Source organism: Pteropus medius, unplaced genomic scaffold (genome assembly GCF_902729225.1).
Source record: "Pteropus medius unplaced genomic scaffold, Ma_sr-lr_union100, whole genome shotgun sequence".
In the NCBI taxonomy this organism is placed as follows: domain Eukaryota; kingdom Metazoa; phylum Chordata; class Mammalia; order Chiroptera; family Pteropodidae; genus Pteropus; species Pteropus medius.
This window is the reverse complement of record NW_024342473.1, coordinates 1,932,356-1,956,730: the sequence shown is the minus strand read 5'-3', so window position 1 is coordinate 1,956,730 and position 24,375 is coordinate 1,932,356. Positions and strand designations below refer to the sequence as shown.

Sequence of the window (24,375 nt, the reverse complement as noted above, 5' to 3'; positions counted from 1 at the left end):
TCTTCTCAACCTGTCACCTACAAAAAAAAAAAAAAAAGTGACGTGGCACTGTTTGCATTGTTAAAACTTAAAACAAGTCCAAAGGCAAATGTGCCTTAAAAATCCTTCACTGATTTGTTTTTGCAGAACAGCTGGTGGTGAGGCTCACTGCACTAATCATGTCCAGTTGCTGCTGGTGGAGTTGCACATTCAGGAAATTCATAATTAGGTGGTTATATCCCCTGAGTTTTCCCTGAAGCACTTCTTACAATTCTCGATTTGTCTTCTTCCTTGTCATTCAAAACAACTAAAAAAAAAAAAAAAAAGGAAAGAAAGACACAAGAGAAAAAGGAAAATTGAAATAGAATTTAAAATAGCAATGCTCTAAAATAAACCAAATTGTCTTATGATTGCTGGCCCTCTCCTAAAAAGAAAAACAACCATAATATGTATATTTATGTGTGTGTGTGTGTAGTTCTCGAAAATTTTTAAAAAGGACTAAAAACATTTTAAAAGTGTGTTCTTAAAAATTGTCCTCTGGAAGATTCATCTTGCTTATGTTTTGATTTTAAAGAGTGTGAATTTAAGCTCAACTAGTACTATCTGTACTTCAAGGATTACATTTTAACATTTCATGTAAATTGTATACATTTCCTTATTCTATCTGCTTCCCTCCCTCTCCCCCCATGTGGAGTTATTTGATAATTAATACAATGCTGGAATTTGTAGCTTGAGTGTTTGTCAGTCCCTTGCTGATAATTAGCAAATTTTTCAGTTCTGTATCAGAAGATCTGGCCTTAATGTACACTGTGGAACAGCAGGGTTTCTTAGGTTGGTTAATCCTTTATTAGTTAGTTTTAGTGAAAATGAGGAAAGAGAAAATGCTCTGTGAACTGAACTGTGATGATGAATATCATTATATTTCTAATAATCCTATACTAACTGTTAATTCATGAATCTAATAGAAATAAACAGAGGTTCAAATTAAGTGCCACATACTAGTTAAGCAAAATTAAAAACAAATAGAATTCCTCAAAAAGTCAAACATAGAATTATCATATGATCCAGCAATTTCACTTCTAGATACCTGAAAATATTGAAAAACTCAAAGCAACACTTGTACACAAACTTTCATAGCAGCTCTATCTTCAATAGCTCAAATGAAGAAATAATCCAAATGTCCAGCAGTGGATGGATGGATGGATACACGAATTGTGATGTATACAAACAATGGAATATTATTCAACTATAAAAAGAAACGAAGTACTGACAAATGCCCCAACATGGATGAATCTTAAAAACATGCTAAGTGAAAGATACCAGACACAAAAGTCACATGTTGTATGATTCTACTTAAATGAAAACTCCAGAATAATCTATAGAGACAGAAAGCAGATTGATGGTGGTCAAGAGCTGAGGAAAGGAGAGAATGGGAAACAACGGTTCAATGAATACAGGGGTTTATTTTGTGATGATAAAAAACGTTTGGAACTAGATAGAGGTGGAGGTTACACAACACTGTGAATGTACTTAAAATCACTAAATTGTTCACTTTAGAATAATTTTATGTTGTATGAATTTCACCTCAATAAAAACAGTTCAAGTTGAAAAACAAGAAAACAGTAGAACCGTAATGCATGTTTTCTGTAAGGGCCCAGTACTTCTCAGAGGCTAGGGAACTTGTTATTCTTAACAGAGTTGTAAGTAGAATCACCATCTAGCAAAACAATCTAGCTCTCCCTTTATGGGTGTGATAGGCATTTTTGACCAAGGAGGGAAATTCCTCTAAAGTATATTTCTATATATACATATAGACATATATTTATATACAAATTTTAATAACTTTATGGCCAAAGATGCTATAAATAAGATCAACTGAGAAAATAACATATTTAAAGAAAATTTTCAGCAGATGACAAAGCATGAATATTTCTAGCAATACAAGGTAATCTTAAACGTTAACAAAATGCAAACAACCGAGTAGAAAAATAGGCAAAGAATATAAAGAGCACAAATAATCATAAACTGAAGCATAATAAGAGAAGGCAAATTGAAGCATCAATGACATACCAATTTCTACTCCATCAAAATGGGAAAATTATAGAGTGATAATACCTATTATTTGTTGGTAGGAATAAGATTGAGGAAGAATAATAATTTCAGATATTTCTTGAGAAATACTGCAAACTGTTAGCCCATTTGAAAAGCAATTCGGTAATGTATTAATATAAGATATAGACAAACTTTTTTTTTTTAACGGCTACAGCACCTGGCATTCCTAGGTGGTCTTCCATTCAAGTACCAACTAGGCCCGACTCTGCTTAGCTTCCGAGATCAGACAAGATTGGAAATGTTCAGAGTGGCATGGCTGTAGACTAGACAAACTTTTGACCCACTCTTAGATGTTAATTTCATTGAGATGAAGGACCAGCATACGTATGTATAAGGATTCTTATTTTATAGCTTAGTCCATAGAGGTGGCAAATGGTGGTGGTAGGGGGAGTAAATGCATCTCGATGGAAGAATTGGTTCAATAAGTCACACTATATCGACATTCATGGAATGTTTTCCAGTCATTGACAAAGTTAGAGATAACATATTAAAGATAGAGATATTAGTTGTTTTGAAAATTCTGCCAGGTATTACTGCCTGAGAAAAGCAAGTTGCAGAGGGGAATGGAGAGTGGGTGAAATAGATGAGGTGGTCAAAAGAGACAAACCTTCAGTTATAAAATATGTAAGTACTGGAATGCAATATACAGCATGGTTTCTGTTAATAATTATGAACAGTGATTATTAATAATAAAATAATTAATAATACTGTACTACATATTTGAAGTTGCCAAGAGAGTAGATCTTAAAAGTTCTCATAACAAGAAAAAAATTTTTGTGACTATATATGGTGACGGATGTTAACTAGACTTATTGTGATGATCATTTTGTGATATACGCAAATATTGAATTATTATCTCGTACACTTGAAGCTAATATAATGTTGTATATCAATCATACTTCAATTAAAAAAACAAGTTACAGAAAAGTGTGTAAATTTTTTAAAGTCATGTACTTATACAAAAATATGTATAAATATGTTTGTGTCTACCATTATAAAAGTACCATTTCCCATTGTAATTAATAAGTAATAGGTGGGATGCTTCTTTGAAGCCAAATGAATATCCTATTCACCAACTACCTTTCAACCAGTGGATTTTGTGTGCTTGCCTAAATGAATCATTACATTGGGGGGTTGCAAATGAATTTTTTTTATTATTTAAAATACATTGAATCATTTCAAAAACACTGTTTTTGTTTCATAGTATGTTTTGAAGGCTGAATGACCTATATCATAGCTTCCTTTCTCTTTAACTTGGCCTGTGTAGACCCAAAATAAGTAGGTTTACTTCATGCTTGCTCATTGCCTCCATGACCAAACTGAATACAGCTGACATTCTGTTTTCTCATAGACTGACACTTTCAGAAAAAAAAAAATATATATATATATATATGTATATATATACACACACACACACACACACAAATATATATATATATATATATATATATATATATATATATATATATATATATATATGTGATATAAGCCAATGAAATAAGTAAAATATACTTTTGATTTTGGTATCTGCATTAGCAGTATTGATTACTAAAACTTACCAGACTAAAATTTTGTTATTCTAGTCTCTATTTTTCTGCACTTGACAGTTGCTTTTTGAAGTTTTTGCCAAAAGCTTATAGAATTATATTACCCACAAGTAGTATTTTTCTGAGTAAAACATTCAAAATCTGTCTCTACAAAATAAATTAGGAAATTTCACAATACTGCATTTTTTAGTCCAGTTTTTGATATAAATACTTAGATTCTTTGAAAATAAACTTGATTCTTTTGAGTACAAGTGACTAGCACAACAAAAATTTATCTTAGTTCAAATTGCATCATCTAAAATTACTTTTCAAGAGAATCACCATGTAACACGAAAGAACTTTAAAATTTGTTCAAAGGTTTATGTTTTATTGCTCTATTAAAGACTTAACTGGAAAAAATCAAGGAAGGAAACTTTTTGCTTGGGATGAGGAGAGTAAGAACCTAAATCACATGCTATTTTATTTCAAATAGTTATTTTCTAAGCAACATGGCAACTCTTAGCACAATCTAGACTCCGTAGTATTTTATTGATGAAAACATAGAATTAAAAAGTAAAATTTTAATCAGAAAGTTTTATACAATTTGATCTATTTAGAAGCATTAAGAGATCTCACTAAGGGATAAGGTGAACCACTATTTCAACATCGTGAAAAATATTTTTGATTTTTCTCTACTTTGAGCTAAAGATGACTAGATTCACAGAGTTAACCTACTTTTCTCTACTTTGAGCTAAAGACTAGGTTCAGAGAGTTAAAGCAAACATTTTGTGCCAGGATACTGTAGTAGAGAAAATAAAGACTCATCTTTGGAGTTTTGAATTCTGGTCCTAAATCAACCATGAGGCAATATCCCTAGGACATGGCTGCTTGGTTTGTAAAATGGGTAGTTGAATTAGGAGGAAAGATTATAAACCCTTCATGTTTAAAATTCTATACCATTAGGTCACGGATGCTTGTGTACTTACAAAAATGGCACTATGTAATTCGTTCATTCAAAAACTGTGCATTGAGCATATACCAGGTATTCTAGGCATTGAGAATTTAGATTAACTACTTTCTCAAATATGGAAGAAGTGTGGATATATCTTGTTAACATAACAGTTATACACTAAATCTTGACTCATAAGGCATGCTGTACTCATTCAATAAATTATACTCTCTTTCCCACCGTTCCACTGAAACTACTCTTGTCATCGATGATCTCTGATGCTAAATCTAATCGTCAGTTCAGTTTTCATCTACTTGATCTGTCCATACCATTTGACCCAGTTGATCATCCCCTTCTCCTTCAAGCATTTGTCCTTCTTGGTTACTAGGGCACCATACCATTGTTCTGCTATCACAATGACTGCTTCTTTTCAATTTTTTTGCTGATTCTTTCCATCCCTGCTGATCTCTAAATGTTGGAGGGCTCCAAAATCCGCCCTTGGACCTTTTCTGTTCTCTATTTGCACTTACTCCCTGGGTAATTTCTATCTAGTCCTATGGCTTTAACTGCCACTGACAACTCACAAATTCATATCCCCAGCTCCACTTCTTCCCTAAACTCTAAAATCACATATCGGGTACCTATTTGATAACTCTAGTTGGCATAAAATCCAAATGCCATTCTTTCCTCTGCTCTAAGACTCTGAGATTGACATTTGATTTCCTGGGGAGTATTTGATACCAACATCTGTGATGGATGAGAATGAATAAAGCAGAATGGAAAAGTGGGGGTAGCTGAACTGTTGATGCGATTATAACAGGCCTCTGCTAATCCTACAGCAAGTTCTGTAGCTGGGATGGATGCTCAGAATTGTTCCACTTGAGACAAGAGAGATCTGTACCCTATATGAAACAGTAATTGGATGCAGGCTGCCCCCAGAGTAGGGCATAACCTCAGGCAAGGCAGCTTCCTCCGACCAAGATCAGTTTCTGGAAAGAACTCAGCTGTGAGCCTCAGGAGCCAACATTTGTGGCAGCTGGAAGAATGAATTGCTGGTCTTGAAGGGAGATCTGGGTGGCACAGCTTCTGCTATAACCACACAATAGCTGGTAGCATCTCTTACTAATCCCTTTGCATCTTCGTGCAGCTTAATTTTTTTCTCAAAGTATATACTATATGTTTCACTTATTTGTTTGCTTGTTATTCCCTGGCAGAATGAAACACCATGAAAGCAGAAACTTTCTTTTCCTCTTTCTTCTTTAATTCTATATCTCCAGCATCTAGAAACAGGGCCTAGAACATAGTAGGTGCTCAATAAAGATTAGTCAATGAGTAAATAAATGTATCACGTGTTTACTCTATGCTGGAAACTTATTCTATACTATGTTATGCTCTGGGAATACAGAAGTGAACAAGACAGACTCACTCAATGCCCTCACAGAGCTTGCTATTAGTAGAACTTATATACGTGTATAGCACACATGGACAGAATCCGTATATTTTTAAAAGTGTAATCACAGCCAAACTCCGTTACCTAGTATTTTACTCATCTGTCTAGATTCAGCATTTGATAGTCTACTATACAAAATTTTTACCTGAATAACAGTATCAGAAGACTATATATAAAAATGGTAGAAATTTTAGAGAGTTATTTATTGTTCCTGCTAACTTTTGGAAAGAAAAGTTAGACCACTGAAACACATATTTTTGCCCAGTTTAGGAGGAAAGAATAAGGAACAAAATAAGAGAGACCAACTCAGAGAAAATGAATACTTATTTAACTGGAATTTTTATTAACCAACATCCTGTTTTCTAAAATGCTGGATAGTAAGGCTATAATTGTATCTAAAAGATAAGGGATAAAATGTTTTATAATGAATGGATAATTTATAGTCACTTTCTACATACAAATGTAATTTTTCCATTACTTTAGTTTCAGTGACAGCTAAAATGTAATAAGGACCAGGCAATAGCACTTCAGTTTTTATGTTATCGTTATGAAATCACAGGTTCATCTTTTAGAAGCAGCCTCTCTCCCTAAAAGCTCTGTTTTCTGCTTTCTATAGCACATTTTATTTCCATTCACAACCAACTAAATAATTTTGCCTTATGGCGTTTCAGTAAGATGAATCCCATTTTCCCTCTGTTTATTTAAAATGTGAAAGCCTTTTCACTCTGTGTTTTCTGTGTGGAAGTGAACATGACAAACAACATTTCAATTCTTGGTTTGTCATAAACAAGATACTTGGCATTTCTAGAATAACTTGTATAGGAAATCATGAATTGCTCTATATTTAGGAATTTGCTGGCCTCTTTATTTCCTTGGACACTACTGTTGCAATACATAAAATGTAAGCTGGGTCTGAGTGAGTTTATGCACCTATCTTCTGTGTGCCACTTTATCCTAGGAGCAATGGGGAGATTCTAGCCCTCAGAAATTTCTACCTCAAAAGTGGAAAAATAAATGCAAGTTTTTTTATGCTCATGGGATAAGAAAACCACTGGATCTCACTATTTCTCACTTTAGACAGCTTGCTGAATATCTTATGATTTTTCATGAATACCTTAACTGTCAATTTCATATTAATTTATGGACAACTTTTATATATAAAAAAAGAAATAGATGACTAGTAGCGTGCATATCCAATGTGATTGTACCGTTGCTTCGATGACTAATGGTTAGATGGTAAGATCCTTATAGCAGATCTTTCAGAAAACGATAAGTATTGTGAATATTTAGATATATTCAGAATATTTAAAAATATTAGAACTCTACAGATTATCCTTGTTGGTAATTCATTAAACCTCCTCTTATAGTTGGCGGTAATACTTAAGAACTTCTAAGCACGAGAAGGCTACTGCAGCTCTTCAATTTTACAGACAACAATATTTGATAAGAGCCATGGATGGTTAACTGATACAGAATTTTACAAAGGGAAGGGTCGGGAAATGACTCTAAGAATAAACTCAAATGAATGTCGGGTACGGCAGAAGCAGCTCTAACTTACTGATACCTCACACACAATTGCACCAGTGTCTACCTAACTCCATCTGTATCTCTCTCTTCTGTTCATCTCTCACTATCTCATCCTCCAGCTACTTTCCTTGAGCCTCCCTGATTCTTCCTTTTTTTGTATATTTTTCTTCCTTTCCTGAACCCAGCTTATTCATGTAAACTGACCAGAAAGTATGTTTCAAGAGTATATTTTATGATTTCTAATATTTTTTCCTAAGAAATTTTTATTTTGTTAAAAGTTTTAAAAACAGAGGGATAAATTTCTTTAAATATCCTTAATTCAAAAGCTTTCAATTATATGTGGATCTTGACTTTTATGGGGAGTTATAGTTTTAAGTTAAAAAAGAGTACTTACTACAGGTTTGGTTATCCTTCTAAGAACAGAGCCATATACATAGTACATGTCCAGTAAGTGATTTTTGGATGAATGCTCAGCATACGTATACTAAAGTCTTACTAGGTACTTAATAGGTGCCTTGTAGCATGCAGCACCTCCTAGACACAGATAGGCATTCACTGAGACTTAAATCCCCAAAGGGTGCTACTTATTTGTTTTTGCTCATCTGCATATCAGAATCTTGATAGTAGTGTTCCGGTAGCATTGACTTGGGTGAGATTTCTATGTGTAACAATGTCTATAGGTTTCTTCTTTTTTTTTTTTCAATTAGAAATATTATGAACACTCAAAAGCACATGTTAAGAACTACATATTCTTTATATGATGTGCTTCTCTTCAATGAGTTCCAAAATAGCACTTCTCAAACTGTAATGTGTGAATGATTTACCCAGGGATCTTATTAAAATGCAGATTCTGGCTTCAGTATGTTGGAGGCAGAGCTTGAGATGCTGCACTTCCAAGAAGCTCCCAGGTGATGTTACTATGGCTGGTTCTTGGATTACACTTTGGGCAACAAGGATCTAAAGGTAATAAGATTTTGTAACAAAACTTTTGTTATCACTCTCCAGTTCCACCTCATTAAAGAAGTCTTGATAAGCCTCAGCTAGTGAGGGTCTGCCCTATATTCTCTCCTCTTATCTGTCCTGCCCTAGGTTGTCTGTGTTTGCAGCAAGTCTCTGTTTCTGATGACATAAGGTCCTTAGTATTGACACGTTCATCCCAAGAACAGCTGCTGGTTGCTAATTTGTGCACCATTTGGATGCTGGTTCGGCAACTATGTTCTCTGAAGCTTCCGTTTTCTTTGTTTTGCTGGGGAGGGAGATGGTGGGAAGAGGGCAAGAAGGGTTATTTCTTGTTTTATATGTGAGCTGCAGAGCACCATAATATCTTCTGTGCGAGAGCAGTAGTGATTTAGGACATTAGCCTCAAATAGTTTGAGTCTCATGTATGTTATCTCATTGAATTTTCACAGCAACTCAGTGATGTAGGTAGTATTAGTGTTATAACTTTCATCTTATGGATGAGAAAGCTGAGAGTCAAAGAAGTTCAAGAACTCCTGCAAGGTCACAAAGGAAGTAAATGGCAGAACTGGGGTTCCCAATCTTACATTGTGACTCCATGTCCAGTAGGAAGATAGACTATTCATCTTTTTAGGGTCTCTCTAGGCCCCTAAACATCCATAAATTTAATTTCCTTTGAATATTCATTGGCCCACTATAATAGTGCCCCCTCTTTAAAGAGTTAGCATCAAGAACAACTTGAAAGTCTTGACAGCCTGGTAAATTCAGTTTGAGAAAGATTATTTCCTGACTTAAGATAAAGTGGAAGAGTAAAATATATAAATGGAGATTGAAGAGGCAAAATTAAAATGAGGATAAATGCTAAGAAGTGGGAATTTCTTACTCCCCAGCTTTCCTTTTCCTCCTCCTTTTCCTTTTTTGCATTCTGCCATGGAAAAGATTTTGCAGGCACTTAGACCCTCAACTTCTACCAGCTTAGGTACGTTTATTAATCTTTGAGATCTTGTCCACATTTTATTAAAAAACAATAATTTTTCTAGAGATCCATAATAGTCATTGGTCAAGTTATTTTAAGTCCAGAATATATTATATTGCTCATATTCACATTAGATAATATGCTTTTGGGTGACCAAATGCACTGAGTATTATTTTTAAAGGGAAATAGTGTACTTGCATTTAGTGTGCGTGTGTATTTTTTTTTTAAAGGGGAAAAAGAATCAGGCAATTGCTATAATTACTACATAGATAGTTCAGTGAGGACAAAAATGTAATCCATTAACAAATTGGAAAGTGAAAAAACAAAAGCTTTTACAAATCTCTCTATAAGTTAGTTCCTATAACTCTCTAGTCTACTCCATTAGCAGCTAGGATGGAACATGAACTTGTCAGTTAAAGAGATTTTAATATTTTTCAATTTAAAACAGACTTTTTGGGTAATTCACGTCTTTTGGGTGAATAGTCAGTATTTCTGGATATCCTCCCCTACTGAGGTCTTCTCTTAATGATCCTGGAAGTGGGGTGGGGAGAGGAGCTGTTGTTTTTTGAGCTATCTTAGAGCTGTTGCATTAAAGTAAGTCCTTGATGGCATCAAGGATGGTCCCCTCTACCCCTTCTGGTTACAGGAAACCCTGCTGACATCTGTTGCTGTAATCTGTGGTTGTGAAACTAGTACTGATTCTCTTGATTCAGCCAAGACCTAGACTATTGTGGGTGCTGCAGATTCTCTGGTTGCAGCCAGAGCCAACATGGTTGGGAAAATTCATTCTTACCCCATGCCTCTGGAATGTGATGGCAGGCCCACTGACCCTCTACTCAGTCATCCCCAGCAAGGGTCATCTGGGAACTTCAGAATCCCTTTTACTCCACCTTGGGCCCCCTCAGTCACATTCTTTCAACAATTATCGTCTGTCTTCTGTATTTCAATGTTAACATTTTTTCTAAATCCTTTTGATTTAAATATCCACAAGAATCTTTCATCTTAGAAAACAAAATACTTTCTCTAATTCTTTCTTTCTCTCCTTCACCCGTACTTTTCTCCTATCCCTCTCCTCCCTTTCACAGCCCAAGTTCCTGAAATAACTGCTCATATTCTTAGCAGCTTCCTCATCTCCCTTCCTTCTCAACTGACTGCAGTCTGCTCCTGCCTACACTTCTCCTCCGAAACATTTCCCACCCAGGTCACAAACCACTCCCTTATCGCTCGATCTCATGAACGTTCTCATTTCTTTTCTGACTTGACCTCTCAGCCTTTGACACTGTCCACCACTTCCTTCTCTGTTAGAACGCTCCCCACCTCCTCATCCCCCCACCTTCTGTTCAACCACATTTTCCTAGTTTCCCTCCTACATCTCTGGCTGCCCCTTCTCCATTCTCCTTTTTGACACTCCTTCCTCTGTTCTTCTCTATACTCCATGTTGTCAAATCTCTGACCTTGGTTCTCTTCCCTTCTCCTGCTACATACTCTCTCTAGGTGACCTCATCTATTCTGATGGCTACAATGTATATTTACATACTAATGACTTTTGAAACCATGTCAGTGGCCCAGGAAGCTGTCCTAAGCTTCATACTTAAAAAATCTTCAGGATGTTGACACCTGGTTGTCCTGAGTAGGCCTTTTCTCTTAATCAGACCACAGTCGAGCTATTCTCTTTTTTCCCCTCCCTAAAACCTGCTCCATCTTCTGGGCATCATCCTTGATTCTTCCTTTTCCCTGACTCCTACATCCAAATCAGTAGCCAGATCCTGAATATTCTACCTCCCCTAAACATTTCTCAGCTCTAAGAGCTAGCTCATCTTCACTTTTATTGTCACTAGCTGGGTTTGGGTAACCTGTTTTGTGTGTGTGTGTGTGTGTGTGTGTGTGTGTGCGTGTTTGATTACCACCATAGCCTCCTAATAGATCTCTTGGTTTCTAGTCTTCACATCGAACCCACAGTGATCTTTCCGAATCTCTAATCATGTCCCTTTCCTCAGCCCTGCTAAAAATTCTTCATTGACTCCCTCTTGTCCACAGGATTAAAGCTTTTCGTGGTCTGGTCTCTCCTACACTGTGTCTTACCACTACCACCCCAACTTATTTTTCAGCTACACTGAACTATTCATAGTTCTATAAGGTTTCTGGCTGTGTCTTGCCTCTGAACTTTTGCACATCCGTTTCCCTTTTCTTTCCCTCTTTGCAGGTTAACTCCTGTTCATCACTTTTTCCATGATGTCTTCTATGACCTTCTCGTAACAGAGTTAGATATTTCTCTTATCTTCTATCATGTTACCATGTATTTGCCTCTATCATAGCACCAATCATGCTTTAATCATCAATCCACTCTTAGACTTTAGGGAAGAGACCTGTTTTTCTTTGTGGTTTTAACCTTAGAGTCTAGACTGCATGATGCACATTAGGAGCTCAACAAATAGTTAATAAATAAAGTAATAAATCACTTTACTAACATGTATCGCATAGATGGTATATAATAGACAGTTATAAATATTAGTTGAATTTGAACTTTAGGTGAGCGGAATATTTTGGAGATAAGAGATGAATTTAAAGGGGATAAAGAATCAAAGAGACTTTCCTCTTGGCATCATGTATTAGGGCCTGAAAGCCAGATGTTCCTTTATCCTCACCCTTTATCTCCATTGGCAAGGGGAAAGCATCTGTCACTTAGAGAAGCCACTGCTGACCTTGGTGTTGCCATTTCAAAGATGATATTAGAAATAAAGGATGGGTCAGGATGGAAGAAATAACTGTTTTCTAATTTTCTTTTCATAGTTCAGATGGAAAAGAAGTACAGACTCAAATGGAAGAAGAGAAAATATTCTAAAAAAAATGCAGCAGTTTCCTGGGCTGAAGTTTAAGAAATATTTACTGTTTAGAATTTTTAATGTTTATTTAGGTGAATATCTTGAAATAAACAGGCTTATTATTTGTCTGTCCTGCAAGTTAAAAAAAAAAAGACAAATCAATATATTTTATAATGACAATGTCCCCTCTGCCTTATTTATTGAAGAGAAGAGTGTACATTTGCTAGTAACACCCACACATAAGTAAAGGAAACACTATTATGCAAGAATCTAAGGAATGCTAACTAAAGAACAGTCTGGTATTAAAAAATAAATATACGACTCCTCTTAGTTGTAGCCACATGTACTTTCATTTGCACCTCGGATCTCCAACAGATTTAATTTCTCTCTGGTTTGTCTTCAGAACTGGGGAGGAAAAATCCTGGATTTGGCAGGCGCTGAGCTTGGAACCCGTACTCATTCAGGCAGTGCTGTTGGTTCAGATGACCTTTGTGGCCAGTAACACCTCCAGCCCCGGGGAAACCTCCGTTCCAAAATTTTCCATCATTCCACAAGGGAGTTCTTTTTGCAAAAGGCTTTGGCCGTTCCTAAAGCTTTCTCTCATTTTGTCTTTTAAAAAGCATTTTGTGGGGTTGGAACATTGCAGGTTTCCTCCCTCCCTCCTCACCCAGATGTTTTTGGTTCTCAGGATGTACACCTGTGAAGCTGGGTCACTTGGGAGAAATGCTTGAGTTTTATTTACAGCAGAGGAGAGCATGATCTGCGCATACAAATGTTCAAAACGGTCATTTTCGAGATCAACTGCAAGACCTACTATGATAGAATTTGCAGTTATATGAAAAAAAAAATTAAGGTCTGGTCATTAACTATTTTTTGAGTGCCTACTCTGTCTTGCCAGCATTATTCTAGATGTTGGAAATATAGCAGTGGAAAAAAAAAAGAGAGAGATAAGGAAGAGAGATATCTCCACTCTAGTTAGAGAAAGAGATAGGGGAAGATGAACAATATAAAAAAATATATAGTTGGTTAGATGAAATTTTCCTGAACTTTGAGAGATAAATTTCTACACAGAGATGCCTGCTTTTTGCAATGCAGGTGGTCTCCATGCTTGGATGGTATATGTGAAGTGTCTAGCATAATATCTGACACATAGTAGGTGCTCAATAATATTAGTTACTGTTCTTTTCCTAGCTTGGCTACTGATCCAATGCAAGTATTTTTGCACATGAAGAATAAGTTTTTTAAGGCTCACTTTTAGCAAAATGTATCCCTTAACTTCAATCTAGAGGGACTTTAGGAACAGCCATGATGGAATAATTCATATCATGAAAAGTTACCGTTAGCCACTCAATTTATTCTAAATCATTTTCATAATAAAAATTATCAAGAAGCTGTTTATCAGGCACAGTGACAGACAATAGGAGTCAAGAAATTATGAAGCCATGCTCCCTGCTCTCAAGAGTGATTATGTAGGGCAGCAGCAATGCTAAAATGGGTAGTGTAAGATGAAGTCCAATAGACAAATACGAATAAAGTTTTTTTGGGAACCCAAGGAAGGAAAAGCTATATTTGTATTTTGGGGGAGACAGAAAGAACATCAGGAGGGGCTTCAAGACATAGATGGCTTCTGAGATGAGCCATACAGAACCAAATGGTTTGTGGGACAGAGAGAGCCTTTGAAAGGTGCAGGCCCCAAGAATTTATCTAAAACACTGAATGCACAAGGGGCGTGTTGGGAGATAGGCCTAGAAGGGGGCTTGGAATCACAACATGAGTGTCTTCAATGGCAGGGTGAGGGTTGGGATTTCATGTAGCCAGAACTGTGGTGCATTTTGATATTTTTGAAGTGCGAAATAACATGACTGGCTATGCATCAGACAGCAGCCAGGAAACGGGAGGGCCAGTTAAGAAGGAATGAGGGATATAAGGAGAGTACCTTATAAAAGGTTGGATCAAGATATGTGATGAACTTGTTTTATTGTCTTTGTGCACTTGTCACAAATTGAAATTACCATGTTCATGTGATCACGTGGTTATAGGCTCTTTTCTCACTAGATTATAAACTCCACATGAGCAGGGACCTTGGCTCTTTCCTCTTTGCTGCCTTCCTGGTGCCTACAACGGTTCCTGGCACACAGCAGGGACTCAATAAACATGTGCTGAATAAACGAATGGCTAGTGTGGAAATAGAATTGATATGACTTGACAAACCACTGATGCAGAACAGGTGGGGGACAGAAGCATTGAGAAGCTGTGAGGAGAGTTTCCAGCTTGGTCCCAGAAGAATGTTTAACACACGAATGTTTAACACATATCAACTTACTTCTTTTTGCACTCGAGCTGTGTATCTTTAAGAAATGACTCTTTACAATGACTCTTTTGCTGTTGTTGTCATTGTCCATTTGTTGCTTTGTTTTATTTTATTTTATTATATTTGGTCAGAGGTTTGGCAATGAAGTTTGTCTTACATTTTTTATAGAGTATTTTCAAGGGAGGAGGGCTCTTCCCTCTTCTATTGGTAAATGATCAGGACCCTTGGAGTTATGTACAGTGAATTAGAAAGGTTTATCTGTAACCAGTAAGGAAGAACATAGGGCTTGATTGGCTGCAAATTTCTACACCTCTAGTTTTGATAAATATTGCTCCCAAGACTTAAAATATTTTTTAAAAAGAGAGTACATTTTCTGAGTTACCATTACATTAAAATCAGAGAGGAAGAATGGATTTTTAAATCTGATATGGAAGGAGAGGGCAGGTTAAAGTAGAAACTGCATCAGAAAACTTGAAAAGATTGAGGGATGTGTGCCTTGATGTTGATTTTGAGAAGCGAATTTGTAGGCTCTGGAAAAGTAAAGAATAAAAGAGCTTCTAGGGACAAGAATTATGGAGCCAGGAGTTAGGTAGAAATACTTGGTCCCCATCTGCTGTGAGCAGTGGCCTTGTTCCACCTGAGAGTTAAGCTAAAAGATTCCCCATGGAGAAGGTGGTACCTGCACTGTGAGTATCCAAGGAAAGGAGATAGTGGAGGAACCTTCACTTATAGGCATTTCATGAAAAATGAGAGTGGTGGCTGCAGGAAGAGCAGTGCTAGACAGAAAGTTCTAGAGGAAGCTGATTTCCTCAAGCCTAGGCGGCACGAGGTGTGTGGAGCAATTGATGGTGCTGATGGGTACAGCCAGGAGAGTTTATGATCCCCTCCATATGTTACATCGCACAACTCCAGAGAGCCACTCCTCACATGCAGTTTATGTAAATGGGGCTGTGTTCCAGGAGGTGACAGTCACATAGACACTACTCTAGTCACCTAGACAGTATTCTCTATTGTACTATTCCAGACACTCCCACTACCCAGAATATTGCAATAAGCAGTACTGTGAGGGAGATGAAAATCTTGGGTTTGGGCGTTAGAATTCTTTTGGTTGCAAATAACAGAAACAAGTCAAATAGCTTAAACAACAGAGGGGATATACTAGCTCACTCCTGTACATTCCAGGGATAGAGCTGGCTCCTGTTTCCATCTCTTGGTATTGCCTTTCTCTGTGTGTTAGCATAATTATCTCCTATTTCTGGGTTTCTCTTGTACATTGGGTGTGTAAGTGATATTTTTCTTGGCAGCTTCCCCTCCTCCCACCCCAAGTACCACATGAAAAAGTAGAGAAAAGCTGTTTCTTCTAGGGAAGAAATATTATTGTCTTCAGGTTTACAGAGGATGTGACAAACACAAATAAAATATCCATGAGCAGGCTTAAATAAGGTTGCTGATGGGCCATTAATTATCACATCTGTTAAATTGTATGCTAAAAATTATTTCCCTAAAATATTTTTTCTTCCTTGTTGAAGTAATTCCAATATATTCTTAAAGAAACTGACATGAAACATTCTGTTCAAAAATCTTCTTTCCATGTGAATTTTCAACCTTAATTAGTAATGGATTGGTGAGTACTTATGCAATTTTCTTAGAAGTGAATATTACTGGATTAGGTCGTAATGAGAATTTGATGGAGAAAGTCAATACATGGCGTGTGTTTTCAGTCTTTGTCATCTGGTTCTAGTCTCTGTTTGGCAACAGGATTTTATACGTGGCTCTGTTACAGCAGCCAAAAAACCTTGCGTACTTCACAACTTGCCACTCTTCAAAGCTTTAGTTAGAGACTGAAGCTTATAGCACATGCTGCTGGATTAAGAGTCTAAAGTGAGAGTTTCATGGGCCTAAAATATCTCTTATACCCACACATTTCCTGGTAGACCAAACTTCACAAAATAAACATAGATGACCTCTCATCCATCTAGTCTTCCGGAAAGTTTAGAAATGATGCAACCTTTTGGCAATATGACATGACACATTGCTTTACTTGTGCAGAGCATGAACTTCCTTCATTCTGCACAACCCGGACAAACAAGCATTTTCATTAGCACTGCACCGTTTTCTGAAACAAAATCTCATTGATTTTAACGAAACTAGACATTAAATAAATGACCTTGGCTTGGGGAAGAATAAGTCAACATGTGACAACAGGGGAAGTCTTGTGGTTGCTTCATAGTGACATCCAAGACATTTGAGAAAGCAGAAGCTGGTTTTTCTGTCAATACCTTGATTTCTTTTCCTTTTTTCATCCCCCCTGCTTGCAGGAATAACAGTGTCTGGAATCAATGTTGAGCTCTTCTTCCAGGAGGTTGAGTGCTTTCCCACACGTAGAGCTGGCTAGCCTTGTTCTTTCCCTTTGCGGGATAGTGTGAGCTGTGAGATTTCCTACTGCCCCCCTGCCTGCCTCGTTTGTCTCTATTACTAACCTAGCTCTCAACTCAGTTTCTCTTCCTGAGATGGCTTATTCTGGTTTCTCTTATCCAACAAATATAAATAAACTATTGCATGTTGATTAGTATGCTATGTGCCTCTTTAAACACGTTTTGATTATTCCATCTACTTTTTGCTGTCTCTAAGATGGAATAGATGTGCCCTTATTTGTTTCCCAGGAGTTTTTGTTTTGTTTTCAAAGATTTTCTTTCCCTTGCAATTGCCTGATTACTCTACTCCTAAGGGATAATCCATGCTAAGAAGTGCCACGATGCCACAATTATGGTGCATAAGTAGGCACAAAATATTTAAAAAATTCTGGACAAAGAGGTGATCCGAAACTATTTTACTCATAAGGCTCTTCACACTCTGTTTCCAACCTGTTTCTCCAGGGCGTTACTCCTTACAATGTATCCCAGATGACAGCGCTTCTCAAACTGTACTAAATAAAGAACCAGCTGTTTTCATTTTCTATCTGTCAAGGTCAGATATGTGGTCCTACTGTCTAGGACTAGTATGCAGCTTGGGTAACATGCCACTCACCACATGAGCTCAACCATGCCTGATCTACATTCTGTTCAAGGAGAGACCACTGACCATGCAATGTCAAATCACTGCTACCTAATTCCAGAACATTCCTGTCACCCCAAAAAAGAAACCCCATACACTTTAGCAGTCACTCTCCACTCCTCACCCCCCAGCCCTCTGACAACCACTACTTTCTGTCTCTATAGAGTTCCCTATTCTGGACATTTGGCATCAATGGAATCATATGATATGTAGCTTTATGTGATTGACTTGTTTCACTTAGTGTAATCTTTTCAAAGAGCATCCATGTTGTAGCATATACCAGTTCTTCATTCCCCTTTCTGGCCGAATAATATTCTATGTGGATATGTATTGCATTTTGTTTATATTTTCATCAATTCATGGACATTTGGGTCATTTCCACTTTTTGGCTATTATGAATAACACTGTTAGTAACATGTATTAGCTTTATTGCAGAAATACGTTTTCATTACACTTGGGTAAATACATTGAAATGGAATTGCTGGGTCATATGTACCTCTATGTTCAACTTTTTGAGGAAATGCCAAACTGCTTTTCAAAGTGGCTGCACCAGTGTTATATGAAGGTTCCAGTCTCTCCATGCTCTTGCTAATACTTTTTTTCTTTAATAAGAAAAGATAGCCATCCTAATGGGCACCGTAAGTATTTTTCTTCTGTGAACTCACCTTTCTTTCCCTTCCTAGAAAGAATAAACCCTTTCCTCCTCTCTGCTCTCATAAGAATGCATAATAGAGTAATAATAAGACTAGTGAAATTTTTGAGACTTTGTGGATACTAGATACCATGCTAAGTGCTTTAGATGTGTGATCTCATTAAATCCTCATGCTATCTCCTGTGAAGTTGGTTTTATTATTTCCGTTTTACAGAAAGAGGTTCACAGGCACAGAGAATAAATTGTCTAAAATCATGTACCTGTAGGAATGAAAGTTGAGATTTGTATTTCTGGGCATATCTGACCCCGAGCCAATGCTTCAACTGTTAGGCTTTTGATAAATGGAAGCTATGAATAGTAAAACCTCTCTTTTGGAGCAGGCTCATGCTCTCCTACTAGAACCAGCAACATTTCATTTCTAAAGATTTGGTGGGATTTTATCCTTAGTTTCTTCAAGAGCATTTCTCTGACGTACAGTCAACTGTTCGCATTTTTTTCATTGAGAGTCCTACAAAATAAAAACTAAATTGTCCCACCCTTACAGCTTACACCGTACTCAGCATCTAAAACCTTGCAAAGTATCATTTGTTTATTCCCAGTTACCCACCAAGTCTATCATACAAATGGAAACATTTATTGATTTTATCTTTGAATTTGATCTTGAAGAAGACTATTTGGAATTTATTAAACACATATTTATTGACATTTCTTTTCCAGCTGACGTACCCCATGGAGATACTCTTTTTTTTTTTCCTACTGATTTTCTCTCTTCCCCTTTGGAAAAGAGAGAAAATTCAAGACACCACTTTGCTGTTAGAAAAACCTTTGCCATCTTTTGTTCTTTTACTTCATTTTCATCACACATAAGCCCCAATCGTTATGTTACTGGGTGTCTCCTGGTGTGTGGGCATTGGCTCAAACACTTATTGGAGGTGTGTATATGTGTGTGTGTGTGCATGTATATGCATATGTATATCTATATGTTTAGACATATCTTACAATTATCACAATAATGATATAAGGCATGTTTTACCATTACTAGTCTATAGATAAGGCAATGAAGGGATGGAGACATTATGAAACTTGCCTAAGATAGTGAAAGTAAATATTGCTATAAAGGGCCTGCTTAAATTACTTGATCATAAAACCCTCCCTTCTCCACATTTTAAAAAACAACACTTTTATAAATAGTTCAAGAGACCGTCCAATGTAATCTCCTCATCTCTCACCTTTTGTTATCCCCATGAAGCCTTCCTAGGAGGAATTTATCACTTCTTCCTCCTTTCAGTCCTGGCTATAGTGTGTCTTAGCACTTAGAATGCTGTGTTGTAATTTATTTGTTTATACATTTGCCTCTTTCTGAGGGCAAGGCCTATGTCTTATTTTTCTTTGCATTTCCAAGTGATGCCTAAAACCTAAAACGTGTCCAATCGATGTTTATTGATTTGAATATCTGTCACTGCATTATTCGACGAGTGCACATTACTCAAAACCCCAGGTGAGAACTGCAATGTACATTGCTCTGAAACAGGAGAGAAGAAAAACAAGCTCATCACTTCTCAGTGCTTCTTGGGATGGAAATCCAACATAAATAATTATCTTTAGGTAGAGGGGTCTTATGTGTTAGTATAAACTATGGATTGGCATGTGTTCTTACCAGAAGAATCTGCCAAGATGGAAATATCAACTTATGTGATTGAGCGTGTATCAATATGACTTCAAAAAAGATGCTATTAAGCCGTCCTGATGGGTCTTTTTTTTAAAAAATTCATTTCTATCAAAACATGTTTCGTTTTCTTCTCATGTTTCGATCCCACAGCAGAATAATATTACTTATTCTGGTTCCGGTTCGAGCTGGGGCTTCCTACCTTTGGTTCTGTGCTGAAGTCCTTTTATGGTCCATGTTCTTCTTCTGTACGCTAATCCGCGTCCCAATTTCCTTCTCCCCGCCCAACCTCTGCTTTTCTTCTGTCCATTTCCGTACTTAGTATCAAAAAAACATTTGTCACTCTTCTCTTTTCACTACACATATCGACTATGCATGTCCCTGTGGATTGATGAGCCATCCCATGAAGAAGGATATTTCACAGTGGTCAGCCGATGCTCCACAGGTCACGCGAGGAGGTAAAAACTAATCCCAGAATCTAGATATCCTTACCAATGCCTTCCACTAGTTTTCACTCACAGTATTTTTTAATCATTATTGTTAAAGCTTCATATGTTAATGCCATTCCTCCTCACAAAGTTTCATTTAGAGAGAGTCACGAAAAATTCTCTTTTTGCAAAATATTAAGGGAATGGAAACTGTGAAGAAATCTGTGAAGAACCTCCAAATTATATTCATTATTTGCCCAAACGGCTAGGTTAAGTACACAGGAAAGGGTAGTCTTCCCACCTCCTGAGGGTGGACCCAGTTCATCTGAGGAGGCCATTCTCTGGCCATCCATGAAACACACTCAGGTGGTGATCTCATCTTTCTCTGAGCAACTGTGGCCATTACAGAAAGGGCAGACACCCCCAGGGAGCAGGCAGGGGGGCCAGGATGTGGGAGGGTGATTCAGCAGGTAACGGGCAATTTCTCTCAAGCCACTCTGCAAAAATGCCCAAGAGGCTCACCCTCTCAGACAACTTTTAGAGGAGAGAGAACACACTCCTTCCTAATTGCTCATATTATTTTTTCCTCAAGACGAATTTTCTGTCTTCCCCATTAGCAGAAAAAATTCGTATCTTGAGTCACAGAAATCAAAACAATTTCTTATGAACTTTTTTACTGCAACATATTAAGAAGGATTGACAGTAAGCACGACCTAACTTTATTTTTGCTCCCGGGAAGATGTTAGGGTGCTGCAAATTGGGGAGTCCCAGCATCCAGCACAGTCTGGGGCCCACAGCAAGTGGCTGAGACTTTTGTTGAAAAACAGAGAAGAAGAATGGAAATTTGAGAAAGAATCTCTTCTTGAATTTCTTTAATCTGAGTTTAATAAGCATATAAATATAATGTTTTACCCAAACTCTAAATGTAACTATTGGTATCTGAAAGCTTGTAATAAATAAAATTAATTTGAAAGGAGTTGATGTCTTTTTCTAACTTCTAGGCACTTGGGTCATAAGAATTGAAATGTTGTTCCCTTGAAGCATATTTTAAAGTGTGTTTTTTCCTTTCTGAGAGAATATTTTTAGAATAAATATTAACTTGCAAATTATATGGGTTGCCCGTCCCCCCATAATAGCCTGTGAAAAGTCAGGCCACAAAGGCACAAAGAAAGTCTTATTACTTTTAACCTTTGGGGAAAGCAGCTTCATCGACCACTCAGAGTTTACTTGGGTAGCAAACTTAAAACATACCTATGGCTCTAAACAGCTCTGCCAGATAACACGCCCACACACATACCAAGGTGCTCTTTGGACTCTGCTATGGAGACAGCCTGGAAATTAATGACACAGACTGGGAAGCACAAAGGGAGGGGAAAAGGATTTCTGAAATGTCAGGGACTCCCTCCTGCTGACTCTCTCCCAACAACTTGTCAGGGGCTTTTCTCCGTGGTATTGGAGACGGATTTTCCCGTAGGTAAAGTGGGTGTTCAGCACTCACTAGGGGCTCCTGCTCTTCTGGGAAGCCCTAGCGTGTGCTCTGAAACCCAGTTGATGGATAGGGATGTCACCCGGTGTCAGTTACTTCAGGCTGAAGGCCCTGGGTTGATGCTAGGCATTGGTGAGGGAAGTAAAGTTTGATGCTTCTAAGGGTTCCTTGGTCCCAGCCACAATTTCTCCCTGTTTCCTTAAGGAGAAACCTGATTCCAGTCACTCTCCTCATCAACAACCAACTTTAGGTCTTTACTACCTATGGACAAAGTCTAGGAAGTGGCATGAGCCCAGGGAGGGGTCCAGGCAGCATTCATCAGAACTCCTATCTACTCTGTTTGGGATTTATCTCCCTCAAAGGCTAAGAATTAACTAATGTTGAATTTATTTTCCATCTGCAAACAAAGTTAAGTAAAATAAGAAGGTAACATTAAAACAAAAACTGCTGGAATGAGAGTCAATAAAATTGGACTCTTGTCCTAGCCTGGACACTAACGAGTTGTGCAGCTTTGGAGATATTACTTGGCCTCTCAGACCTTTAGTTTTTTCATCTATAAAATCAAGAATTTGTTAAGACGATGTTATTTTCTAGGGAATCTCTCCGATGGGGCAAAAATCCTCAAGAGCGGTTCCAAGAAAAGTCAGAGTGAAAGGGACCTGGGTGACCCAGCTTTTTAGATACCAAGACAGTTGTGAAAATACCTGGCATAGGCCTGGCACAGTGAGTCCTCAAGAGATGAGCGGTCCATTCGCTCCTGATGCCTTTGTCTCTGTATCTCAGAACACTAGAGAAAGCAGTCTCGCCCTGTTTATTCTACTACTCTAATTCAGAGCTTCATTTTTGCTCTTCTTTCTTTCCTTGCCTTGCTGCCACTCGCAATTCTCCCTCGCCTCCTCTCTCTAGCCCTGCATTGGCTCCTTTAAAAGGGACATTTTATTCTGATGTTTACTTAGAAATGTTAGTACTACAAAATCTGGCATGGTTGTACAGGTCTCAGAGTGAAGGAGAGGGACCGAGGCCTCCTGCTTGAAGGAGATTTGAGGAGGCTCAGACCCGGGTGGCACCAGTAAAAGGAAGCCAACTAAGGTAAATCTCGCCCCCCCCACCCCCCCTAGTTCGTAAATCTTCCTTGTGAAACTGGTATAATAGATGCTGTATAAGAACTCTGCTAAATTCTCCCCTCTGGAATCTTCGGGAGGCCTGACATAACCTCACCCTCCACACGGTGGAAGGCAGAGAGGCCTCCTCTGTGTGCTGCATTGCAACTTTCCCCTGAATCTGGGTTTGGGCTGCTTGATTTGAATGGGGGATTGTTCAGTATAGCCAGTGACCGGCGGAGCTGCCAGTTCCAACACTTAAAAAATACAGTACTGCTTTTAAAGTAGAGTAGAAGGGCGTTGAAGCAAGGATGCAGGGGTTCCTTGTCAAATACACTGCCCATCTGTCCTGGTTCTTCTAGGAGCGGAGGAACGGGTTTCCCAAAGGCAGAGAAATAGTCCCCCAGCTTTCACTTTTAAACCAGCAAAAATGGGGAAGGAAACCCTTTCCGGCCCTGTGCTCTCTAACAGACCATTTTATTGGGCAGATTCAAACGATAGTTCCTTTACCATTAGCTCATTCTCAAAGGCAGTATTTATAGATTAACCACGGCCTACATGTACACCAAAGACATCTGGTATACGCTCCAAGCGAAGTCCTGTGAAAGGCACATCATCTCAGAGATTGCAAGGAGGGTCCCATACTCTAAAAGTCAATGTAGAAATTATGTACATAATTTTTCTACTGAGATGAACTGCAATTATATGGTTAAATGTTCATATTTTAATTATTGGAAAGAAATATAAAATGAACGGTTACTGAAATATTTTCCATATAGAGTCAAGAAGGAAAATCTAGAGTCTATTCTGTCCTTGCAATAAAATAATTTCATTGTTGGCTGTAGAAGGAACATTTTTATACGATAACTGAAATTATTCAGCTGCATGAGTGATTTGACCATTACTGAATAAAACTCTTGCTAGGAAGCCACATTGTTACTATTGGTCAGCTTCAAAATACAATGAGAGTGTTTGGGTACAAAGAAATTGGAAATTCCCTGAAAAGACCACTTGTATTTTGCTGGTAGTGGGTAGAGGGCAGAATAGGATGGTCTCTGACTTTTCTCTATGATTCAGACAATTTATATATAAAACAAAACAAAACAAAACAAATCTAAGAATTTCTCTTTCCATGTCCTCATGAAGACATGGAAAGGGATTGGAGAAGGGATTCTTAAATATGCAGAACCTACCTTTCCCAGCTATTGATAACATCTGTCCTTCTTGAAATGGATTAAACAAATTAAAGTGTTTAAGAATAGTTTTCTGCCAGGTTTCAGAGCAAAAAGAAATAGAATATGGAAATAATAACCAGATTGACTTTCTAGATGAACCCCAGTAGAGATAGAAGCAAGCTTCCTATGAGCAAGTACATCATAA

The 24,375-nt window shown here is 37.6% G+C and overlaps 1 pseudogene; it reads right to left on the bottom strand.

Annotated features, from left to right (window-relative positions):
• Positions 1-2,236: 2,236 nt before the first annotated feature.
• On the bottom strand, positions 2,237-2,355 carry LOC120604711 (uncharacterized; annotated as a pseudogene).
• Positions 2,356-24,375: the final 22,020 nt, after the last annotated feature.